Source organism: Cnephaeus nilssonii (genome assembly GCF_951640355.1).
Source record: "Cnephaeus nilssonii genome assembly, chromosome: X".
In the NCBI taxonomy this organism is placed as follows: domain Eukaryota; kingdom Metazoa; phylum Chordata; class Mammalia; order Chiroptera; family Vespertilionidae; genus Cnephaeus; species Cnephaeus nilssonii.
The window spans coordinates 103,117,474-103,134,797 of NC_137071.1; the positions used below are offsets into that span (position 1 = coordinate 103,117,474).

At 39.0% G+C, this 17,324-nt stretch overlaps 1 pseudogene across 1 annotated transcript in view; it reads right to left on the bottom strand.

The window, feature by feature from the left end:
- Positions 1 to 232: 232 nt before the first annotated feature.
- Positions 233 to 17,324, bottom strand: part of LOC307095398 (heterogeneous nuclear ribonucleoprotein D-like) — a 193,686-nt pseudogene continuing 176,594 nt past the window's right edge. The window contains exon 4 of the transcript in view: positions 233 to 883. The product of the transcript in view is annotated as a heterogeneous nuclear ribonucleoprotein D-like (transcript). The remainder of the gene's footprint in view (positions 884 to 17,324) is intronic.

Consider the following 17,324-nt stretch of genomic DNA (forward strand, 5'->3'; position numbering starts at 1 on the left):
TAAACAACATAATCTGCTTATTTGTATTTGTTCTAGAAGCTAGAGACACCTTGCTGTAAGTGCTCTGTTGGCCACTGTAATGTTCATATCTCTGTCCATATCCATTATACCCAGTATAATTATAGCTGCCATAGCCACTATAGTTTTGATCACCACCATAGGCACTATTGTAATTTCCATATCCTTGATCATAATAGTTATTAAATCCTTGGTTCCCCTTTTGGCCCTGACTTCAGCCTCGGCCCCTAGTACCACCTCATCCACCAGCTGCAGCAATTCTTCCTCCCTTTTGTTGTTGCTGTTGCTGCCTATATACCTCTTTGGGTTAGGCAATTTTTATTTTACACTTCCAAGAACCAAATTGATGATATCTGCTTTCTAACAATTTATTTACTTGCTCCTCATCCATATATGTGATAAAACAAAACCTCTTTTTTTCATTTGCTTTTGTATTCATGGGAAGTTCAATATTTTCAATCTCTTCAAAGGCTCCAAAATATTCTTTAATTTGCTCTTCAGAAGTATCTGGGCTCAATCCACACACAAAAGCCTTTTAGAGGGTCCCTTATCTTATAAAACTTTGGCCTTTTGGGGGCTCAATCAATTTGCCATCCAATCTGTGTTCCTTCAGTTCCAAAACATTATCAACACTAGCAGCATTTTTGAAAAGCATGAATACAAATTCTCGTGATCTTCTACTGACTGGATCTGTTTTAATTGTGCAGTATACAACTTCCCCAAATCGAGACAAATATTCAGTCAGATCTTTCTTGCTTGTATCCCAGCTCAAGCCTCCAATAAACACTTCACTATCATCCTGATGATTTTTGCTCTCCTTGATCTTGGATCCCTCTGCAAATTCTTCTGTGTTGCTGTACCTCCTCTATGTTGGTGGAGTTGTGTGTGTATTTTGGTGGGGGAGAAGGGGCTGCTGGCATGTAGTTCAAGACACAACATGGGCTTTTTAAATGAGAGGGTGGATCCCTGGACCACACTTACAAACACTATGTTAGTTATTGTGGAAGGGACACGAGGCAACGGTTAATCTTTAATCTTGCTGCTGGAGGCTAAGAACAGTAGTTAGCATAATAAATGCAAGAAGTTCATCAGAAGGCTGATGGACATCTTCAGCAGGGCTGAAGAGCTGCATATTATTACCTGCTGCCAAACAGCTGAGGGCAATTCCCCTAACCCCGTGGTCAACAAACTGCTGCTTGTGAGCCACATGCGGCTCTTTGACCCCTTGAGTGTGGCTCTTCCACAAAATACCATAGCCTGGGTGAGTCTATTTTGAAGAAGTGGCGTTAGAAGAAGTTTAAGTTTAAAAATTTTGGCTCTCAAAAGAAATTTCAATTGTTGTACTGTTGATACTTGTCTCTGTTGACTAATGAGTTTGCCAACCACTGCCCTAACCTGATAATCCTTTATTGGTTACCGAACTTTACTTTTGATATGCTTGTTTGCATTCCTAAAGGGCCAATGTGTTTTCCAGTAAATAAAAAGCCGTGGGTCTGGAGATTTGGGGAGCCACCCTGCTAGAGGGTGAAGCCTCCCCAAATGCCTTCCAAATTTATATTTCTTGTCTAGTCAGTATTCATTTATACGCAGCCCTTCTCCAGATTCCTGAACCCTTGCTGTGAAAAAACTGAGGAATTTATGGCGCCCGAGATAGGGACTGGAGAAGAAGATTCACCAGAGTGAAAAGAAGAAGTTGATCACTGGTAAAGGTGGGGATCACTGGTAAAGGTGGGGATCACCGGAAAATTCGGTGGGGAGATTCACTGCACATAAAGCCCATGCCAAGCTTTGGAATTCATGATCCAAAGTGGACAAGAACGTCTTTTTCAAGCCAAGCCATAATGGGGAAGAATTTGGTTAAACGGCAAAATTATAAAGAAATTAAAATGTCAAAAGGTACTCTCTTAAATCAGGCTAAAGGAAAATGAGTGGCCTTGTCATATTTAACTATGTGGGGTCTTGTTAAAATTGCAAAATACCTAATTTGTATTGGGGATCAAAAGTCTGTAATTACTAAAAAAGCTGCTGGATCCTCTGCCTCTAGTGTGGAAAACTAGGCAGCTAGAGAGGGTGGAGCTGTCAACTCTCTTGCAGGGGAACTCTGATGCTTTGTTTAAAAATTACCATATGTCAGGCAGAGTTTAGCTAAAATAACTTTAAAGGGTAGTCAATGCTATGGAGAGAAATTTCCAGGAAAAGAACTGTTTATATTAAGTCTTGTTTATATATTTGTTGATCTGTCCTTTTTGTTTGGCTTAATGTTTTTTTTTTAATTGAGGTATTATATGTGTACATATCTTACCATTACACCCCCCCACCCCACACCCATACATGCCCTCACCCCCCAGAGTTTTGCGTCCATTGTTTATGCTTATATGCATGCATACAAGTCCTTCGTTTGATTTCTTATCTCCCCCACCTTTCTTTAACTTTCCCCCTGTAATTTGAAAGTCTGTTTGTTGCTTTACTGTCTCTGTATCTATCTTTTTGTTCATCAGTTTATAATGTTCTTTATTATCCATCAATGAGTGAGATCATGTGGTATTTTTCTTTCATTGACTGGCTTATTTCACTTAGTATAATATTCTCCAATTCCATCCAGGTTGCTGCAAATGATGAGAATTCCTTCTTTTTTATGGCAGCATAGTATTCCATTGTGTAGATGTACCACAGTTTTCTGATCCAGTCATCTGCTGACGGGCACCTAGGCTGTTTCCAAACCTTAGCTATTGTAAATTGTGCTGCTATGAACATAGGGGTGCATATATCCTTTCTGATTGGTGTTTCTGGTTTCTTCGGATATATTCCCAGGAGTGGGATTACTGGGTCAAATGGGAGTTCCATTTTCAGTTTTTTGAGGAAACTCCATACTGTTCTCCACAGTGGCTGCACCAGTCTGCATTCCCACCAGCAGTGCACGAGGGTTCCTTTTTCTGCACATCCTCGCCAACACTTGTCCTTTGTTGATTTGTTGATGATAGCCATTCTGACAGGTGTGAGATGGTACCGCATTGTTGTTTTGATTTGCATCTCTCGGATAATAAGTGACTTTGAGCATGTTTTCATGTGTCTCTTGGCCTTCCTTCTGTCTTCTTTTGAAAATATTCTGTTTGGGTCCGTTGCCCATTTTTTAGTTGGATCATTTATCTTCCTTTTATTAAGTTGCATAAGCTGCCTGTAGATGTTGGAGATTAAACCTTTATCAGTGATGGCATTTGCAAATATGTTCTCCCATGCAGTGGGCTTTCTTGCTGTTTTGTTGATGGTTTCTTTTGCTGTAAAAAAGCTTTTTATTTTGATGTAGTCCCATTTGTTAATTTTCTCTTTAGCTTCCATTGCCCTAGGGGCAGTGTCAGTGAAGAATTTCTTTTGGCATATGTCTGAGATTTTGTTGCCTGTGGATTCCTCTAGTATTTTTATGGTTTCCCGTCTTATGTTTAAGTCCTGTATCCATTTTGAGTTTATTTTTGTGTATGGTGTAAGTTGGTGATCTAGTTTCATTTTTTTGCATGTGTGTGTCCAATTTTCCCAACACCATTTATTGAAGAGACTGTCTTGACTCCATTGTATGTTCATGCCTCCTTTGTCAAATATTAATTGAGCATAGTGGTTTGGGTCAATATCTGGATTCTCTATTCTGTTCCATTGATCTATATGTCTGTTCTTGTGCCAGTACCAGGCTGTTTTGAGAACAGTGGCTTTGTAATACAGCTTGAAATCTGGTATTGAGATCCCTCCTACTTTATTCTTCTTTCTCAGGATTGCTGCAGCTATTCTGGGTCTTTTTTTATTCCAGATGAATTTTTGGAGAGTTCTTTCTAGGTCTGTGAAATATGCTGTTGGTATTTTGATGGGGAGTGCATTGAATCTGTAGATTGCTTTGGGTAGTATGGACATTTTCATGATGTTGATTCTACCAATCCATGAACATGGTATGTTCTTCCATCTGTTTACGTCTTCCTCTATCTCTTTTTTCAGTGTCCTGTAGTTTTCCGCGCATAGGTCTTTTACCTCCTTAGTTAAGTTTATTCCTAGGTATCTTAATTTTTTTGGTGCGATGGTAAATGGGATTGATTTTTTAGTCTCTCTGTAAGTTCACTATTGGTGTATAGAAATGCCATAGATTTCTTGGCTTTAATTTTGTATCCCGCTACATTGCCGAATTCATTTATTAATTCTATTAGTTTTTGATAGAATATTTTGGGTTTTTTATGTACAATATCATGTCATCTGCAAATAAGGACAGCTTCACTTCTTCTTTTCCAATTTGGATGCCTTTTATTTCTTCTTTTTGCCTAATTGCGATAGCTAATACTTCCAGTACTATATCAAACAGGAGTGGTGAGAGAGGGCCTTCCTGTCTTGTTCCTGTTCTTAGGGGAAATGGTTTTAGTTTTTGCCCATTGAGTATGATGTTTGCTGTGGGTTTATCATATATAGCTTTTATTATGTTGAAGTATGAGCCTTCTATTCCCACCTTGTTGAGAGTTTTTATCAAGAAAGGGTGTTGGATTTTGTCAAATGCTTTTTCTGCATCTATTGATATGACTATGTGATTTTTATCTCTCCATTTGTTTATGTGATGTATCACATTTATTGATTTGCAGATATTGTACCATTCATGCATTCTTGGGATAAATCCTACTTGGTCATGATGTATGATCTTTCTGATGTATTGCTGGAGCCGATTTGCTAGGATTTTGTTGAGGATTTTGGCATCTATGTTCATGAGGGATATTGGTCTGTAATTCTCTTTCATTGTGTTGTCTTTATCTGGTTTTTGTATTAGGGTAATGCTGGCTTCATAGAAGGAGCCTGGAAGTGTTCCTTCCTCTTGAATTTTTTGGAATAGTCTGAGGAGGATAGGTTTTAGTTCTTCCTTGAAAGTTTGGTAAAACTCTCCTGTGAAGCCGTCTGGCCCCGGGCTTTTGTTTGCCGGAAGCTTTTTGATGACTGCTTCAATTTCTTCCATAGTTACTGGCCTGTTGAGCTGTTTAGATTCTTCCTGATTGAGTTTTGGAAGGTTGTATTTGTCTAGGAATATGTCCATTTCCTCCAGGTTGTCCAGTTTGTTGGAATAGAGTTGTTCGTAGTATTTTGTAACAATACTTTGTATTTCGTCGGGGTCTGTTGTTATTTCACCTCTTTCATTTCTGATTTTGTTTATTTGGGTCCTCTCTCTTTGCTTCTTGGTGAGCCTGGCTAGAGGTTCATCAATCTTGTTTATCCTTTCAAAGAACCAGCTCTTGGTTTTGTTGATCTTTTGTATTGTTTCTTTAGTCTCTATGTCGTTTATCTCCACTCTGATCTTTATTATTTCTTTCCTTCTGCTTACACTGGGCTTTTCTTATTGCTCTCTCTCTAACTCTTTTAGTTTTTGGGTTAGGTAATTTATTACCATTGTTTCTTGTTTTTTGCAGTAGGCTTGTAGAGCTATGAACTTCCCTCTCAGGACTGCTTTCGCTGTGTCCCATAGATTTAGGATTGTTGTGTTTTCATTGTTGTTTGTTGCCATGATGTTTTTTATTTCTTCCTTGATATCTTTGGTAACCCAGTCATGGTTTATTAGCATGCTGTTTAGTCTCCATGTGTTTGATTTCTTTGGGTTGTTTTTATTGTAGTGGATTTCCAGTTTTATGCCACTGTGATCTGAGAAGATACTTGATATGATTTCTATCATCTTGAATTTGGAGAGACTTTGCCTATGTCCTAACATATGGTCTATCTTTGAAAATGACCCATGTGCACTTGAGAAGAATGTATATTCTGTGGCTTTGGGGTGAAATGTTCTGAATATGTTGATTAATTACATCTGGTCTAGTGAGTCATTTAGGATTGATGTTTCTGTGCTGCTTTTTTGTTTAGAGGATTTGTCCGATGGTGATAGTGGGGTATTGAAGTCTCCTACTATGATTGTATTGCTGTCAATCTCTCCTTTGATATCTTCCAGGAGTTTTTTAATGTATCTTGGTGCTCCTGTATTGGGTGCATATATGTTTACCAGAGTTATTTCTTCTTGTAGGATTTCTCCCTTTAGTATTATGAAGTGGCCTTCATTATCTCTTGTAATGTCCTTCACTTTGAGATCTAATTTGTCAGATATAAGTATTGCTACCCCAGCTTTTTTTTCATTTCCATTCGCCTGGAAAACCTTTTTCCATCCCTTTACTCTCAGTTTGTATGCATCCTTTTTTTTTGAGGTGGGTTTCCTGTAGACAGCAGATATATGGGTTTTGTTTTCTTATCCAATCTGTTACCCTGTGTCTTTTGATTGGGGCATTTAATCCATTTACATTTAAAGTTATTATTGATAGGCACTTATTTGTCGCCATTTTTATTCTATACCCCTGTGTTCCTTCTTTGCTTCTTATTTCTTTTTCTTTTTTTTTTTTTTTTACAGCAGACCCTTTAGCATTTCTTTCATTGCTGGTTTGGTGGTGATAAACTCCCTTAGCCCTTTTTTGTCTGTGAAGCTCCTGATTTCACCTTCAATTTTGATTGATAGCCTTGCTGGGTACAGAATTCTTGGATTAAGACCCTTCCTTTGCATGACTTTGTATATTTCATTCCATTCCCTTCTGGCCTGATGAGTTTCTGTTGAGAAATCAGTTGCTAGTCTGATGGGAGTTCCTTTGTATGTAACTGTCTGTCTCTCTCTGGCCGCTTTTAAGATTCTTACTTTGTCTTTGGTGTTTGCCAACTTAATTATAATGTGCCTTGGTGTCGTTCTTTTGGGGTTCATTTTCCTTGGAACTCTGTGAGCTTCTTGGATTTGCGTGGGTTTTTTCTTCCCTATATCAGGGAAGTTTTCTGTTATTATTTCTTCAAACAGGTTTTCTATTCCTTGCTCCGTTTCCTTTCCTTCTGGTACCCCTATTATCCTGATGTTGTTTTGTTTTGTGTTGTCCCGAAGTTCCCTTAGGCTCTCCTCATGCTTTCTAATTTTTGTTTCTAGAAGCTGTTGTAATTGGGTATTTTTTTCCATCTTGTCTTCTAGCTCACTTATGCGGTCCTCTGCTTCTTCTAGTCTACTCTTGATGCTTTCTATTGAGTTCTTTACAGCAGTGATGTCATTTTTCATTTCTTCTTGGTTCTTCTTCATTTCCTCTTGGTTCTTACTCATATTGTCGAATTTGTCTTCCATCCTTTTCAGCCACCTTATGACCATTTCTCTGAATTCTTTCTCTGATAGGTTGTTTGCCTCTAATTCGTTTACTTCCTTTTCTGGTGATGCCTACTTCTCTTTCCTATGGGGGCTATTTCTTTGTCTCCCCATGGTCTCTCTACTCTGGATGTCTGGTTATATAGTTCTTTCTCTCTGGCGTTGATTTAAAGGTACAAAATACAACGCAACCAGGCACAACACACAACGCACTGAACAGAATTGTATTCACGATATTAATAACCTCCAATAAAGGTAACCACCAGAGAAAGACAAATTAGGGTATAGGAGTGGAAGAGGGAGAGTAAAAAGAAAGAACAAAACAAACAAACAAAAAAAAGAGTTTGAATCTGAACTTTGGAAAAGAGCAGAAAAAAAAGTAAAAGAAAAAAAAGTAAGAGAGACAAGAACAATACTAAGAGAGAAAAGGGGAACAAACTATATATATGGGGAGTAGACTCCACTAGAACAACCACTAGTCCCAGCAAATTCCAGCAACATGAGCCTGGAGATTAATACAAACTGCAACACCAACTAATATCAAGTGAGGCAAGGGAAAACAAAAGTAAAAAACAAACAAAAACAAAGCAAACAAAAGAACCAACCAAACAAACAAAAAGAATAATCAAAACAATCTCATAAAAAAGCATAAAAATTCAATCTAATCAACATTCAAGCAAACAACAACAAAAGGCCAGAGAGAAAAATAAAAATTTTTAAGGTAGCGTAGAGAGAGGTATGTATGGATTTGGAGCAGGGGGTTGGGAATTAGATATATAAGTAGGGTGAAATTTTAGCAGAGGGTAAACTGAAAAAGTAGGGAAAATCTATAGCCAGAAAGGGTTAAGAAAAACAGGAGACCAAAAGGGGAAAGGTTAGGAGGAGAGTGATGGCAAAATGTTAGTGTTGAGATAGGGTAAGGGAAAGATGCAAATAGAATGTAGGACACTAATCCCAAAATACAAGAAAGGGAAAATCAAATGACATTAAAAAAAAAAAAGTAAAATAATAGTAATAATAATGCTGATTGAAAATAAAAATGTAATAATTAAAAAGGTGAAAATAGAGTGAGGAAAAAGAAAAAAATTTAGTTTCTTAAGTAAAAGATGCAAAAAATGAAAATAAAAAATTAGAATGAAAAAATTTCAAAAAAAATTGAAAAAGGAATTAAAAATTAAAAAATAGGAAGACTAAAATGTGCAGTAGCGGCTGTCATTCACTTCCTCTAATATTCTGTTTGGTATGCCTGTTTCCCAGTCTGGGCGGTATTTCAGTTCAGCTTCGTTCCACTGCTTCTCAGTGTTGTAAGCCAGTCCTGCTTTTTGAGCAGGCGGTGTCTTAGTTTCTCATATTTATTTTTGATTACACCAGAGACAATTAGCGTTTCAGCCCCTGGGTGGCAGTGTTTCTGTATTGACTTCCGGGCCTCTCTAGCTTTTTTTTTTTTTTCCCTCTATGGCACTCACTACTGGTTTGTGGAGGTGTGAGCCCTCAGAGCTGCCTCTCCGATGGTCACACCCAGCTCTGTTCCCAGGTTCCGAAAAAACAACTTCCCCCTGCAGTCTTTCAGGGTTTTTCCACCTGGGTTTTCCTATGTACTGGGCTTAGTAATCAGAGTCGGAAAGAGCCCAAGTGTGCGGACAGTGGGTCTGTGCGCCAGACTAAGTAGCCTGCACTCCTTTGAAAATTCTTAGTCTGATCCTCCTCGTCAGATTAAAATGAGTTGCTTTTAAGAGGTCACTTCTGTTAGCAGCTCAGAGGACCCCCTTCCACATTCACGGATCACGGCAGTTTCAACTGCCGCCGATTTTTCTAGGCACAGACCTCCCGGTTCCTGCTGGTCCTGCGGTTCACGCGCTTCCCTCCCACCATGAGGATTAGAAACCACACCTTATTTCAGGCGAAATCTGACCTTTCCGTGGTGCAGTGAAGAGTTCCTTTGAATCCGAATGTTTGCGCCGATAGGGGACCGGTGTTCTGGTGCTCGCAGCTGTTCAGTGTTTGCAGTTGTCGCGGAAAGTCAGGTTTCCAATAAAGTCCTCCTTTCCTTGCAAGATGGCGGGGCGCCCGGTGAGCCCGCAGCTCTGGGAGGAGACCCCGGAGTTGAGTGCTTCACGGTCAGGGGAGCCCTGGCCAGCACTCCCCTGCCTTCTCCTGTAGTTTAGCTGTCCCTTGGCTTGCCAATATACAATCCCCCTGCGAACCTCTGTTGCTCCTACTCTCCGCCCCAGGACCAGACTCCAAACAGGACTCTATTCCGTCACCATTTTTTCTGGCTTTTCCTCCTGGTTTAATGTGTTTATTGTTAGTCTATTAAGCGTGCCTGGGCGGCCAGACCATTTATACTGAATTTTCCCAGAGTGAATAGGATGTGGGGGTGGGAAGACACGTGAGACAAAGGGAGGTAGAGATAAAATTTGGCAGAATTCAAGGGAGATGTCTGGGATTTCTGTAATTGTAAAGAGAGAAAGCTGGCTTAAGACAAAAGCGCTCACCATCCGATTTTGGATAGGTCTTGGGCTAAGCTCAATCTCTTTGCAGATGTTATAGAATAAACCCAAGACTACTTTCCTCAAAAATATGGCAAAATGACCCAAGGTAAAAAACACAGGCTGGTTCTAAGCAACAAGATTAGTGTTCCCATAATAAAGGGCAGTTTTTGAATAATAATGGACTGCATCCCAAAGTTAACCTTAAGGCCATTGAAAGTCAGTAAGTTATCTCTGTTACAGAATTTGCCAAAGAAAATGCCTTAGATAATAATAATTGGCTTTAGAATCTCAAAATTATTGAAACATGGATAAATAGATATAAGTAAAATAATTTGTAATAAAGCTTTTCAGTAATAATGTATTAATCCTTTGCACTTGCTTGCTTTTTTTCTCGATTCCTTTATTCTACTCGGGATTTAATTTTTAAAATACCCCAGATTTAACAAAGCGTGGCAGTAGAATAAAAAACTGGAGTTTCTTTTCATACAAACTTATTTATTTGGATTTTTTTATATTTCAAATTATTGATACATTCAAAGAGTATAAAAAAAGCTGCTACTGATGCTAACCGTGTCGAGTCACACTCGACATCTGAGTGCAAAATGTTAATAATTAAGGTCCAATCGCCCAGGGGAAATTGGCTTCACTCTTTGATAAAGGTGGGGGCTGGTCGCTTTTCCCTGAGCAGAAAAAAATGTGGCAATTTTACATTCAAGCAGAGCAACCTAGAGGCTTGCTTCTCCCCCACCCCCACTAAACATAGTTTTCCAAAGTCTTTAGTAACTTAAAACTTTAGAGTTTACTGAATTAAATAATAAAACTTATTAAATATCTAGATATTTTGAAATGACAAAATACTGAAATATTAATCTGAGTTTGCTGCATATGGAAAATCTAGAGGACAGCATTGAATCTATTTAATTAAATATGTCTTGTATTTTATTTGAAATATATTCTTTAAAATGTGAAGTTATTATTAATCTGAGAAATGCTAAGTGTTTAACTTGCCAGCTAAAATTTGAGTCTTCTAAGAGTTTAAAGTTCAAATTAAGTTGGAATAAATTATATGGTTGTGGTAACAAAATGCATAAAGTATAGAAATTTATTTTTGAGAAAAATAATTCTTGTATTTTTTTCTGGAGAAATTAGTATTTTAAAATATATTGTAGTCATTATATGTACTATGTATGGTAAAACTTCAATCTAGGTCTGATTAAGAAAGAGGATTAAATCTATGGTCTGAACCAAATTTTTAATATAATAACCAGTTTAAATTTAATTGATATCTTTTAGAATAATTATTTTGGAATATATATTAAAGGCCTAAGCAGCCATCACAACCAAACAGATAACTGAACAGGCTGCATGGGGTGACTAAGCTGGCAGGGGGGTTAGTGAGGGGCGACCAAATGACTGAGCAGCAGGCTGTGTGGGGTGATGAGGCTGGCAGGGGAGTTAGTGAGGGGTGACCAAGTGACCGAACAGCAGGCTGCGTGGGGTGACCAGGATGGCAGGGGGGTTAGTGAGGGGTGACCAAATGACCGAACAGCAGGCTGTGTGGGGTGACCAGGCCCGTGGGGGGCATTTGGGAGTGACCAGGCTGGCAGGGGGCAGTACAGAGTGACCAGACAGACGGGGGGCAGTTAGGGGTGACCAGGCTGGCGGGGGGGTTAGTGAGGGGTGACCAAATGACCAAACAGCAGGCTGTGTGGGGTGACCAGGCCCGTGGGGGGCATTTGGGAGTGACCAGCCTGGCAGGGGGGCAGTACGGAGTGACCAGGCAGACAGGGGGGTAGTTAGGGGTGACCAGGCTGGCGGGGGGGTTAGTGAGGGGTGACCAAATGACCGAAAAGCAGGATGTGTGGGGTTACCAGGCCCGTGGGGGGCATTTGGGAGTGACCAGGCTTGCAGGGGGGCAGTTAGGGGTGACCAGGCAGACAGGGGGGCAGTTGGGGGTGACAAGTCCAGCAGGGCAGGAAGTTATGGGTGGTCAGGCAGGCAGGCAGGTGAGCAGTTAGGAGCCAGTGGTCCCAGATTGCAAGAGGGATATCTGACTGCCAGTTTAGGCCCAATCCTGGTCCTGGCTTGAAGAGGGTGCAGGCTGGAATGAGGGGACCCCCAATGCACAAATTTAGTGCACCTGGCCATTAATATATATTTGATAATCTTTCCAAGTTAAATTTCAAGACTTTAACTGAGAGATGACTTTGGAACATTCCAAGGGCCCTGGAGTGATTCAAGGATTTATTCTCTTTTCTTAAAAGAAATATTTTTGAAATAGGCCAATTTAATATACTTGAAATCACATGGAAAGTTTTATCAAATAAAAATTAATGACTATATTTTATTTATATACATATATTTTAAATATTATAAAGGTTTTAACCTCTAAGGGAGGGCCGGACAAGGTTGCTGAATATTTCTTAAGCAGAACCAGATCTTTCAGCAGTGGAATTTTAAAAATAAAAGCAAACAAAGCCCTCAGGCAGCCTGCACTTCAAAATAGGCTGGGGGGTAGGAAGGCATCTGTATTTCATAGGTCAAACATAAATTTACTTACTTTGCTTTTTCAATAAAGATGCCTACTTTAATTACTTAAATAAATTAGCTTTTTACAATATAATCAAGGTCTCATTTAATTCAGCATATGAGAAGTGAATATTTTTATAAACAATTGGTTCTAGTAAAGGTCAAAGTAAAAATTTGCATACACCCTACAAGCTAGTCCTCTAAAATAGTTCCTGAGACCTCCCATGATCCTTCTGTATATGCAAATGAGCACTAGCCAAAAAGAATGCTATATAAAAATAAATTTTAAGCCTAACAAAAAGAGAAATTTAAAAATCTCTTCTCCTACTATTTACAGGGCAAACTGAAGGCTGTTATTCAGGCATTAAATCTGATAATTAATCAGTCACCGTAAGTACAAAGAGAGTCACTTAAAATATAGGCATGACAGTATTAGCCAGCATCTGAAAAGCAATCAAGTGTGTTGCTTGGTTTAAAAGAAAGAAAATAGATTTTTAAAAGAAACTTCCTAAATGTGGCCTAGAAATTATTCTGGGAGGAAATAAAGGGAGGTTTCCTTCAAATGTCTGGAAAACTGTAATTAAAAGTCAATGTATTAGGCTTCAAAAAGAAAAGTAAGTAATTTGCATTTTGCCTCTCTAACAAAGCTTATATATGCTCAAAGACTGATAGCAGAAATTCTATTAGTATCATTTACTGTAAACACCCAAAGACAATTTTAGAAAATAAGCCTTATTTCAGACTAATTTAAGTTGGTAAGTTGAAATAAGTAAATATTCAGGGGTACTTAGTTGTACTAGGCAGGAACCTATTCCTGGAGCATTAACTAATTTTTTACTGATAGTTCATCTCATAGTAAAAGCTGCCTTTCATGCAATGAATTCAGACCAGTCATACTTCTGTACAAAGAATTGAATTAAAAGCTATCAGGGCTGCATTGCAGGATTTCCAAAAGCCTCTTAATATTATTTAAAACAAAAAAGGGGTGATAGTGGAGTAATATCCTGTAAGTAAACTACATCAAGCCTTCATTACTTAAAATTTTTTCACTTTAAAAATTTTTTCACTTGTATTGCTGATGGCAAAATACCCATGGTGTCAGAATAAGCCAAAAGAAAATGGTTTGGCAAAACAAAAAGATCCCGAGAGTCTAGTTTATAGAAAGGTCCCTTTATTAACCTTTGGTCAAAAATATGCTTATATATTGCCAGAAAACTCCTCCAAGCCTGTGTGGATTCCTGCAACAATGGATCCAAGAGAGGAACTGACCAAACTACTCCACCCACAGATGGTGGTGGTCCCAAGCAACACGCTGATGAGACAGAGGAAAAACAGTCCAGAGATGGGGAATGGTGAAGATGCCTTGCCCTGCTAGCTGTCAGCAGCTGTGCGTTCGTGCAGGTTGTCCGGGACCAAACCAAAGAAGGTTGAACCTACATTGCAATTGCTCACTGTTTGTCCACCATACAGAACTGGAATATCTTTGCTATCATGTCACAGGGGACAGCAATTGAGAAGGGAACCCATAAAAAAACTGTTGGACAGTGATTGGAAAGGGGACTCAAAGAACTCATGGCTCAGAAAGGAGCTTACTGCAAACTGATTCCTTTGATGCCTGGCAGCAATTTAAAAGGACATGAAAGCCCTGGCTGGTTTGGCTCAGTGGATGGAGTGGCAGCCTGCGGACTGAAGGGTCCCGGGTTCGATTTCGGTCAAGGGCACAGGCCCAGGTTGTGGGCTAGATCCCCAGTGGAGGACGTGCAGGAAGCAGCCGGTTGATGATTCTCTCTCATCATTGATGTTTCTCTCTCTTCCTCTCCCTTTCTCTCTGAAATCAATAAAAGTATATATATATTTTTAAAAAAGGACATGAAAGAGCTCAATCCCTTCCATTGAATTTAAAAATCCTAAAAGGACCCGAGCTCTGCAAATGGCATACATTCTTGTTAAATTTATTAAATCAAAAAAGGGGGATATGTGGAGGCTAAGAACAGTAGTTAGCATAATAAATGCGAGAAGTTTGTCAGAAGGCTGATGGACATCTTCAGCAGGGCTGAAGAGCTGCATATTATTACCTGCTGCCAAACAGCTGAGAGCAATTCCCCTAACCTGATAATCCTTTATTATTTACCATACTTTACCTTTGCTATGCCTGTTTGCATTCCTAAAGGGCCAATGTGTTTTCCAGTAAATAAAAAGCCGTGGGTCTGGAGATTCGGGGAGCCACCCCACTAGAGGGTGAAGCCTCCGCCTGGTTCCCCTAAATGCCTTCCAAATTTATATTTCTTGTCTAGTCTGTATTCATTTATGTGCAACCCTTTTCCAGATTCCTGAACCCTTGCTGCAAAAAGACTGTGGCATCTTGCTATCATTAATAGAAAGTGGATTAGAGTGGCATTTCTTTTGAAATGTAATTCATAAGGTTTAACACAGCAATAGTTATTGTCAACCTTTTGGGAAAAGAGGACCAAGATTAGTTTTTGCAAACTATTTGTTTCTTGGCATCAAAACTGTTCCTAAATTCACAATTATGGAAAAACTTTGTGAATAATTTAGAATTGTCAGAGTCCCTTGCTCTTGTGTGTGCTGATGCATTCCTTTATTTCACAGGGTGAAAGGACATATGACTGTGACTAAAACAAATAACCAAAATTGAAGCTATCACTCATGTAACTAGAGCCACAGTGTCTGAAGCCATTAGAGAAGCTATTTTTGTAATATGCTACGAAGTGGTCAGGACTAGCCCAGAGTTGTGAGTTCAGACAACATTTTGAACCCTATCTTCCATCTTGGATCAATGTGCATTAAAGGAGTAAAGAATATGTTGGTAGACAAAATCATGGGTGGTTAGTTCTATAGTTCAACAGTTTGTTTCATTCTATTTGAAGAATGATAGTTTTCACAGGAGTTAGCTGATTTTTACCCATGCTGATAAAACTATAAAAGGCATACTTTACATTTAATCTTTGAACTAGCCCATTATAAAGGAAAAGTAAAAAATTGTAGCTAAATTCATCTGATACAGTCTCCCAAGGAAACTTTTTTTGCCTTAAACATTCTTTCTACAGCAGGATTTTTCAACCTTATCACTATAGACATTTTGGACTACACAGTTCTTTGTTGTGGAAAGGTATTCTGTACATTCTGGGATCTTTAGCAGCATCTTTGGCCTCTACCCATTAGATGCCAATAGCAAACCCTCTCACAGGTCTCTGCACCCTGAGTTGTAACCAGAAAAATGTTCCCAGAAATTGCCAAATGTCCTCTTAGGGCCAAATCAACCACTATTCTACAGTGTTATGTTTGATTTTTACACAAATTGTTTTCTTTTTTTGGTTGAATTCTGTAAAACGTAAAATCTTATAGTCAGCAAGGACCTTGGAAATTCATTCTTCACCAAATAGGGAGGCTGTTAAGAGCATAGACTTGAGTTCAAATCCTATATACTAGTTATGTGACCATAGGGAAATCACTTAACCTTCCTAAGCCTCAGATTTCTCCTCTGTAAAATTAGTCTTAAAAGATTCATGTGAGGATGAAATAAGATCATGCACAGTCTGAGCTTAGCATACTACCTTGTATATAGTAGTTAAGTAATATGCATGATCTATAATTAGTTACTGCATGCCTACTATGAGCCAAGCAATTTGTGAAGATCTCACCTTCATTGCAGGACACCTGTGCCACAGCTGGGTTAGATATATGTGGTAAAAGTTCAGCTTTCCTTATTAAAATAATCACCTGTAAATCATGACATTTCTCCTAAGAAGTGTCACTAGACTATAGCTGTGCCCCCAGTCCTTGTTTCTGCCTCACTTTCCTGGGGGTCTCTCCCTTAGATTCCCCATGCTACTTTCATTCTCCTCCTTCCTAGTCCCCTAATTTGGGAATATATGTGTGGGTTTGTCATTACTACAGCTGGAAGTACTGAAATATTCCGAGAGAACTTTACTGTCACTAAGGGGGAATAAAAAGGAAACTATAACATAAACAAGCAGCATAAAAATAGATTTCTAAAACAGCAGTTTCTGACCCTTTAATCCCAGTAAAAGTTTCAAGGAGCCTTACAAGTTTCCAATTCCCCTTCTAATTACATTCTAATGTAGTCCCTAAGAAGACAGGTATATTTATTCATTCATTTAACATATTTTAGTGACATGAAGGCAATGAAACCAAGTACATATTATAATACAGTTGACTGGGTTGGGGTGGGAGAGGTCAGGAATGATTTTCTAATTAAATTGTGTCTGTGCTGATCTCTTAAAGAAGAGAATGTGCTTGTATACTGAAGACCTAGAATAAGAACATTCCAGGCAGAAGGAGTAGCAACTGCAAATGCCTTGAGGCAGGACTGACCTGGGCATAAAAATAATAATGCTCACTATATTCCCCAGGCATTATTTGAAGAACTCTTGATATGCAAATTAATCCATTTTACAGATGGGAGGAATTGAGGTACAGAAACCTTAAGTTAGTTGCCCAAGATCACAGAGTTACTAGGCAATCAAGCCATAATTCAAGTCTAGTCAGCCTAACTCCAGAGTCTAGGCTTTTAACCAATACACTATACTGTCTGGAGCATGGAGATAGCATGGGTGAGCATGGGATAAGAGGATATTGGAGAGGCAGATGGGGGCCAATCCATGTGGAGACTTTATAGGTGTTGGGAAGGCATTTGGCTTTACTTTAAGAGCAGTGAGAAACCCCTGAAATATTTTGAGCAGAGGAGTGACATGATCTGGTTTACATTTTTACAAAATCACTCTGGCTTCTAGTTGAGAACAGACTGTAGGAGTAAAGGTTGGAGTCAGCAAGACCGGCCAGAGGTTATTGTAGTCATTGACGTGAGTGGAAATGAAGGGGGAAATGGAGGGATTTAGTAAATATGTTGGTGGTAGAGTTGATGAGACTTCCTGGTGAACTAGAGCGAAGGAGTTTAAGTGAAAAAAGAGGAATAAATCAAACACGACTGATATTTTTGGACTTTGGCAACTAGATGGATGGTGGTACTTAGCTTCTTGACTGCTCTTTAACCATGTAGATTCTGGGTGCCCTCCTGCCTTCCTGATACCTAAGAACTGTCTAGCCTCTACCTCTTGTTCTTTTCCAAGACAAATGTCAAT